Source organism: Furipterus horrens, unplaced genomic scaffold (genome assembly GCF_987537825.1).
Source record: "Furipterus horrens unplaced genomic scaffold, mFurHor1.1.pri manual_scaffold_3, whole genome shotgun sequence".
Taxonomy (NCBI): Eukaryota; Metazoa; Chordata; class Mammalia; order Chiroptera; family Furipteridae; genus Furipterus; species Furipterus horrens.
Window position 1 is genome coordinate 184,167,960 of NW_028327173.1, and position 8,419 is coordinate 184,176,378.

An 8,419-nucleotide genomic window follows, 5' to 3' on the forward strand; every position below is an offset into this window, starting at 1 on the left:
ATGAATACATGAATGTATAGTGAAATCACGTAAGTTCCTTAGAAAAACTTACATAACTTTTTATATAATATTCATATACTATCTCTTCCACAATGTCTCCCCTGATTCCTCACAATCAGTTTCATGTAGTAAAGAAAAAAAATTTTTTTGCTTTTAAATGAGAGCCTTATTCAATTATTTTTATGGTTAAAAATGTGACTTTGGAGCAAAGCCGCCCTAAGTTCAAATTTTGGCTCTACCATTTGGTAGCTAAGAGATGCTGGGCAAGTAACTTAATGCCCTGAACCTTGGTTTCCCCCATGTAAAACAGGGATAAAAATACTGAATTTAATAGGGTTATTGTAAGGATTACATGAGTTAATGTATAATAAAGCAGCACATTTATAAAATGGTAGCTATTACTATAAAAGAATGTGACAGTTTTTTCATTAAAATATTTAATAAATTATGTATGAGAGCTTTAATAAATATCAAATTAACATAATCCCAGTTTCTGACTTAAAAAAATTAGATCTCTATTTCCAAGGTTACCTTCAAAAATATTGTGGAGTCTGTCAGATGAATCTCAAGAGGGGAGATGTTGATAAATGTGATAACCTAACGATCAATGACCATGACCTAAGGGAAACAAGATCATTTTATAAATTTGCTGGTTGGTCGTTTTGTTAAATCTTTAGCCATGAGTTATAGTCAATGATTCATGTTTGAAATAGTCTTTTTTTGCCCATATCTCTGACCTTAACTACTAGCTTATTGGATTCTCTCACCACCACTTTCTGCATGACATTCTCTGCCTACTGGCTATTTCCACATACATCCCTCTTCTATATTATCAGCCTGGCATCATCAGTCACATTTACAGATAGCTCAAGGCACACACTTATTGTGTGCAAAATATGCAAAAGACCTAGGCTTTGCCTTAAGCTTCCATTCTTATCTAAGGTCTTCAATTTTATGTTTGGTCAATAATGAATTATGTCTATTATATCAGCAAGCATTTAGAGAACCACTTCCTGGACCAAGCTCTGGGCTGAGCACTCTGGCAGACTACCTGGGAGGAAAAACATGATCTTAGAGTCCAACAGGAGAAACAGTATCTATATGCACACAACTATGGTAGGTAGAAAGTAGAATACAATGAGTGTCATAAAGGAGAACTCCAACCTGAGACATGCTATTCAGAAGACAAAATCTCCTCCTACTAAGAGAGGTCTAGGAAGACAGGCTGGAGGAAAGGACATTGAGCAGTTCTGAAGTTTTGTATTTCTCAAGAGAAGCATAAGTTAAGAGAAGAAACTCCAAAGATACTGACATATAAAGGTGGGGTTTCCTTTGACCACAAGTGAAATAGGGAGTATAAAGGAGTGGATAATAATTATTACTGTTGACCAATATTTGCTGAATACCTGCTGGGTGCTTTATGTACTTTTGTCCATTATTTTATTTAATCTTCATAACAGTCTTATGAGGTATTAACTGAAACCAACATATTTTCCTATCCCTGGAAATAATACTAGGACCAGGCAAAAATAGCTGAGTCACCTGCTGCTGAAATAGCTACTCCTGGAAGATAAGACTGAAACACCTGAAATAACTCACTTCAAGACCTTTGCCTCGGTGCCTGCTAATCCAAAGCTATTGTCATAAACTGCCCAATCCCAATCTCTCCCACCCTTCAAGACCCGCCTTAAAGTCGTGCAGCCCTAAAACCTTGTAAATACCATCTATTGACTTCCCCCTTCTGAGATACTATAGTCTTTGCCATGTGGTGATCTCTCCTTTATTTCAGTAAGTCTAATAAACTTGAAGGTCTAATAAACCTGTGCTTGATTAACAGGTTTTTAAAGTTTGAGGAGTCAACCGTTGACATTCTAACATTACACCCCTTCTCATTTTACAGATGAGGAAGCTGAGGCACAGAATGGTGACCAACTTGTTCAATGTTTCAAAATTAAGCAGCAGAGCCAAGACTAAAACATAGATATTTCTGATGCTAAAGTCCAAGCTCTTAACCAGAGAGTGGAGACTATAAATAGGAAGTTGGGAGTTTGCACATTTTTGGTACCCAAAGGAATGTTCAAAGGCACCTCTTCCTAAAGCCTTCCTGCCTTGTGCCTTGCTTAGGAACTTCCTCAGCAACATCATTAGCAAGGGACCATGTAGCTTCTGTTTTAACATTTCAAGATATGGGTGCTCACTGACTCAGAAGACAGTCCCTGGCATGACTTATCTAAATTAGGCACTCTTTAGCACTGGGCAATTATAAAAGAAAAGTAGCCCACTTATTAGAGCATGAAGCCACCCAATATTCCTTCACCTCTGGCCCAAGAGTAGATGTTCCAGGGTTCTTCTTCTCTAGATGGAGTTAGCTTACAGTGTCATGATTTTAATCACTCGATCTAAACCATGGCTTAGCTTAGCAGGCCCCTTGATTTTCATTCTGGAGTACCCAGGGAGTAGGGCTGGGCTTTCTGATATCTCCTGATGCTGCCAGTTAGTAATCAGGGCTCAGACATCTATGCTGAATTTTCAAGCTTCTGTTCATCAGAGAACAGCCAGCTTCTCGCAGGTCCTTTTCCCCAAGGCTTTTACTTCAGAAGTAGGGAGCAGGGTATGGATTGGGGACACATGGAGGAAGATATAACTCATTGACTTATTACCTCCTGAAATTGAGGCAGAAGATTTTTGACCACTTCTTTTCTAAATGTAATAAGCAAGAACATCCTTCTGCCTGAGTTGTGCTGACTGGTACAAAGTTAGCTTTTAATACTGATAATTTCTGAGCCAAAATATAATTAGAAATTCCTTGGCCTCTGTCTTTTCCAAAGGGGATAAACATATTCATATGAAAATGGTCATACAGGACTTCCGGCCAAGATGGAGGCTTAGACGGACACGCTAGGTCTCCCTCTACAACTAAAGAGGAATACAACTACTTCAAAACAAAGGATAACTAGAAATTCCAGAAAATAAAACTACACGGAAGTCCAACATATGAAGTTATAAACCAGCGGTGCCATTTGGGCAGGTAAGAGTTAAAGAGGGCAGTGCTGTTTGCGGTCGCACCTGGAGCGGCGGGGCGGCGAGGAATCCCGGATCCGTCAAGCCCCTGGCGGTGCGCGACCCCGGCAAGGAGTCCCAGCTGCGGCCAAGCCCCGGCCGGTGCACGACTCCGGCGCTGGGGAGAGCGGCCGCCGCATCGCCTTGAACAGTGAGGCCCAGGGGGGCGGGAGGACGGATCCCGGTCTCCTAGCTGAATAACTGTGTGAATCCATCTTGGACCCCCGCCCCCAAAGAAAGCACCACAGGGCTGCGAAATAGGTCGCAGACAGGCAGGCGCCGGCCGGTCGCTGATTTGTGACGCGTACACAGGCACTGCCCCCGACAGCCAGCCCAAGAAAACAAAACGCATCTGTCAAAATGAGGCAGACAACTATAGAAATCCCGGTAGCACAGCTCACCAGACAGCAGATAGAGAACCTGACAGATGAACAGATAAGAAACCTGTCAGAGGCTCAGTTCTGGGCCATTGTTAACAGATGGCTTACAGAATTCACAAAAGAGCAGGAAAAAGATATGAAAGAAGCGAAAAACTTTCATAACGAAAGGAACAAAACCGCATACGAGACAGAAGGAAAGGAAATAAAATCCAGAGTTCATTTCAACAAACTGGAATATGGAGAAGGAACAAGCAGTCAACCAGTGCAGCGAGAGGAAATGGGAAGCAACAATGAGAGGATCAGAAACCTCTGGGACAGCTATAAAAGGCCCAACATAAGAATCATTGGTTTGCCAGAGAATGAGGAAGATGAACTAGAACTTGAAAAATTGAGTGAAAATATAATAAAGGAGAACTTCCCAGACTTGGGGAAGGGAATAGACTTGCAGGTCCAGGAAGCAAGGAGAGTTCCCAAGAGACTGGACCCAGGGAGAACCACTCCAAGACACATTATAATCAAAATGTCAAAAATTAAAGATAAAGAGAGAATCTTAAAAGCAGCAAGAGAGAAGAAAAGAATTATGTACAAAGGGGTCCCAATTAGACTATCAGCTGACTTCTCAAGGGAAACCCTACAGGGAAGAAGAGACTGGCAAGAAATATTCAAAGTAATGAAAATCCAAAACCTACAACCACGAATACTCTACCCAGCGAAATTGTCATTCAGAATAGAAGGACAGAGAAAGTGTTTCCAGGACAAAATAAAACTGAAAGAGTTCATTAGATCCAAACCACTGTTATATGAGATGTTAAAGGGACTGGTTTAAAAAAAACAGAAGCTAGGGAGATGAAACAAAGGCAAACTAAATAGGCAACGAGAGTGGAAAAGGAACTGTGGGTACGGGAAGCATATTGGGGGGAGGTCAACAGGGAGGGGGAGTGGGGAGAGGGAGGGAGATGATATAGGAATTGGGGATCAAGGTAGGAGGGAATGGAATAGACGGAGAGAGGTTGGGAGGAACTGTATGCACAACTAATGGACATAATCTAAAAGGGGGGGACAACTGGAGGGAGGGGGGCCACTGGGTGGAGGGGAGCAGAGGGAAGGGAAATTGGCACAAATGTAATATTTTAATCAATAAAACACATTAAATCTGAAAAAAAAAAAAAAAAAAGAAAAGAAAGCTGCATGCAGGAGGAACATCGTGTTTCAAGGCCTCTCCCCTCAAGAAAAAAAAAAAAAAAAAAAGAAAATGGTCATACATAAGACAATATCTCATTTGTCTTTTTCCATTCCAACCTCAAGTTTCAAAAGTTACTCAGAGAATTTTAAGAACTCACTACTTCAAAAATATTAACTTAGCACCAAAATTCATATCAACCATAAATTTGAGCATGAAGTCTTCCACCAAAATCATTATTTTTTAAAAAGGGGAGTGGGAGAAATGCAAGATCTTAGAACACATCTTTATAAACCTTCCTCCAAGTGTACAGTAATTCCTTAAACAATTTTAATCTACTAAACCATACAAATACCCAGGCTACATTGTTTCAATATTTCCATAAAAATTTCATTCAAACTCATCAGAATTCTAGCTGAAATTCAAGTAAACTGAATCTTTATCTCCCACTGACCTTCAACTCTAATGATTCTGCTAAAAGAGAGAAAACAAGACCAATCTTAGGTTATTTGTTCAGAGTAAGCTAGGCTCATTCTATCTACTTATTAATAAATTCTATAATATGTCTAAATACAGATATCCAAGATCACTAGACTATATAGACTTCAATATCTTTTTTTTTAAAATTCAGACATCTATCCATCTTACATCTTTCAAGATTTCTCCAAATCACCATCATGCCCTAAATGCTACCAGTTACCAAACAGTTTTCAATTGTACCTCTCTCAGCCCCCAGAAATGAATTCACCTAGGCACAGAGAATTGAGGCCGGTTTCAGAAACTAAGTACAATCTCATTACCTCTTCCTAAGTCTTGTGTTTGACTTTTCTTAATAATTCTTAATTAGAATTGTTTTTCTTTATTGAGAAATTAATATTTCCCTCCTCTGTACAAGTATAGCAATTACTGGTACTTCTGTCTTGCTCCCTGTCCTGGTCTATCACTCATTGTAAGCAGTTTCAATGCAGAGACCGAGTGTTAGTTCTTTATGTGCCCCTTCAGTCCCTATCATTGTGTGTGTAAAAGTCCCATCATTGTTTGCTGAGTTGTCGCTGAATGGAGTCAATGAAAATGGCATTTTGTAAGAATAGTTCAGGATGATTAATCTGGCTATTGTGTGTGGGAGACATGGAAAACTGTGGAGAAGAGAAAGTAGGAAAAGTCATGGATGCTTTTGGGTTCCTGGGGGCATCCAGTACTTTGGAGAATGGTGACATTGGCTTAACATAATGAGAGGTAATAAGAGGAGGATCACTTAAGAGGGAAATATCAATACTCAGCCAAATGACATCATCATGTGAAGAAAGTGCCAGAAACTGGGAATCGGAAGGCTCAGCTCTAAACTCAGTTGCTCCCCTTAAAAAATATGTCTTCAGATAAGCCTCTTAACTTTTCAGCCTCCATTTCCTCATCTAGAGGATAATCTATCAAGACAAGTCTAATAAGCAATAAATAGTTATTCCAATGTAAAATGGCATTATTATCACCTTATCACTCCCTTTTAAAACTATAGGGGACCTTACAGATCATCTAAATGAGAAAAACACTAAGTCTCATATAGCAGTTACTGTAACCGGGCACTGCATTAACTCATATCATTTTTATGATGTAGATACTATTATTACTATCACTAATTTATAGATTAAAAAAATTGAAACACAGATGGGTTAAGTAATTTTCCCAAGGTCACAACACTAGTAAGTGGAAAAGTAGGAATCAAACCCAAGGTAGCCTGGCTCCCAGATGGTGCTATTTACCACCACAAAAAGATGTCTGCTCTCGGTACAGCATCTTCATTTTAGATGTGGAAACTCAGGTCATGTCACACAGGTGGTTATGCACTAAATATAGACTATAGTGACAGAGAAGACAATTTTCTCCCCAGGAAAATTCTAGTTTCTTATAAAAGGCTGCTTCTGCAGAAAATCACTGAGCTGAAACTGCATAAACTACTAAAAAACTGAACCAGATATTTTGAGCAGAATTTATGTTGATGGGAGAAAAAACAAAATAAATCTTACTGTTGCCGTATCTTTCCAATATGAAACAGGAGGGATAAGCAGATGAACTTATTTAAATGTTTTCCAGGTAAACTTTTCCTGGTCTAAGACATATCAAGGTCCTTAGCGAAGTGAACTCTAGTCCCTTGAACCCCTTTCAATCCAGAGCAGAGAAGTGGCCCCAGGGTGATCATGAGGTCAGATCAAGCTCAACTCTTCTCCTGAAAGCACTTAGTCAGGATAAACCAAGCATAAGAAGCTGCCAGGAGAGCCCACAATATGCCCCTCTTCCTTGGTTCTCCTGAGTTACTCATCCCTGAGGAGCCTGAACATCAAAGCAGAGCTCCGGACAGGCGGTCGATGTCAACTGAACCTCCTTGTGGAAAAGCCACCTGTGAACAAGACTCTGCCCCTCCAGATAGCATCTAAAGCTATAACGTGAGAGTGGCTTCTCCCGGTATGAGACTATTTGCAATTGCTTACATTCAGATCAGAGAAAATCTCATGTTCTGAAAGCCCCAGGCACAGCATGGTTCTCCCTGGAACCAACTAATGACAGGATCCGCATGTCTTACTCATTCCTACGAATTCTGTTTGTGGAATGTCATCATTCTCTTAAGACACAGGTGGAACAGATGAATCTCCAGATGGCTAGACTGACCCTTTTTCATCCCACACGGAGAGAGACACAGGTCTGTGGGTTGCTACAGACCTAAACAAATGCGTTTGAATATGTTTATCATCCCTATATAGATTATTTCTGACCACTCACTGACACTGAATAATTTTAAAAGACTCAAAACTCAAAACACATTGACAAATATCTTTGTTATGAAATGTGAAAAAAATGATAGGATAAAATCAAGAAGAAAAAACAAATCATAAGAAAACAAAACAAGAGAGGTTAAAGTAGGGGGATTTGGAGTCTCTGATGAAGAGCAAGAAACGAATTACTGCACAGAGTTTTTTCCTTTCTGTCCCAAAGGCAGGGGCCTAGAAATACAGATAATACCCACCCCTGCATAACAGGCTAATGCAGAAAGGCAGGGAAAACAGTTAACTTTTTACCTCTGGACTTCACCACTTACAAGACTTCTCCTAACTGGTCTTCACAACAGTCCATTTTGTAAGAAACTGAAATGAAACTACGTAAGTGATTTGCTCAAGGTCACAGAGTTCTAAACAGAATATGTCTATAAATTCCAGACCCAGTCTCTGTGCCCCACCCTTTCTTGCACCACCTTGTGAACTTGTAAAAAACACAATTGCTGCCATCAACTAGCTGTATGATCAAGGATGAATTATTTCTTTAGGGCTCAGTGTATTCACTTGGAAAATGAGGTTACGCTAGAAATGGATGATCTACAGTTCTGAAAGTCTGTGAATTCAGAAGTCTGGACAGCCATGAAATTTAACAAACCACTGCTTTTTAATTGCAGTTATAATTTACTAGTGGATCATGAAATTCATTTAGTGGATAGCCACCATTCCCTCTTTTTTAAAGAGTGAAATAGAACAGAAAATACTTGAATAGAGTCATGTACGGTAAGGTAGAAAAAAATGGAAAAGGAACAGGGTTGGAAAAAATGTCAGCATGCGTTCCATAAAGTAAGCATGAACATTGTTTTGTAAAACCATGTGTGTGTACCAAGTCATAATATAAAATTTATTTCTTACTATGGGACACAGTAAAAAATGATGGAAACTCATATTTAAATTATAGACTTACATGACACATTATAGCAGAGTTTTACTGTCTTCCCCAAATATATATACTTGCTGTTTTTTGTGGTTCATTT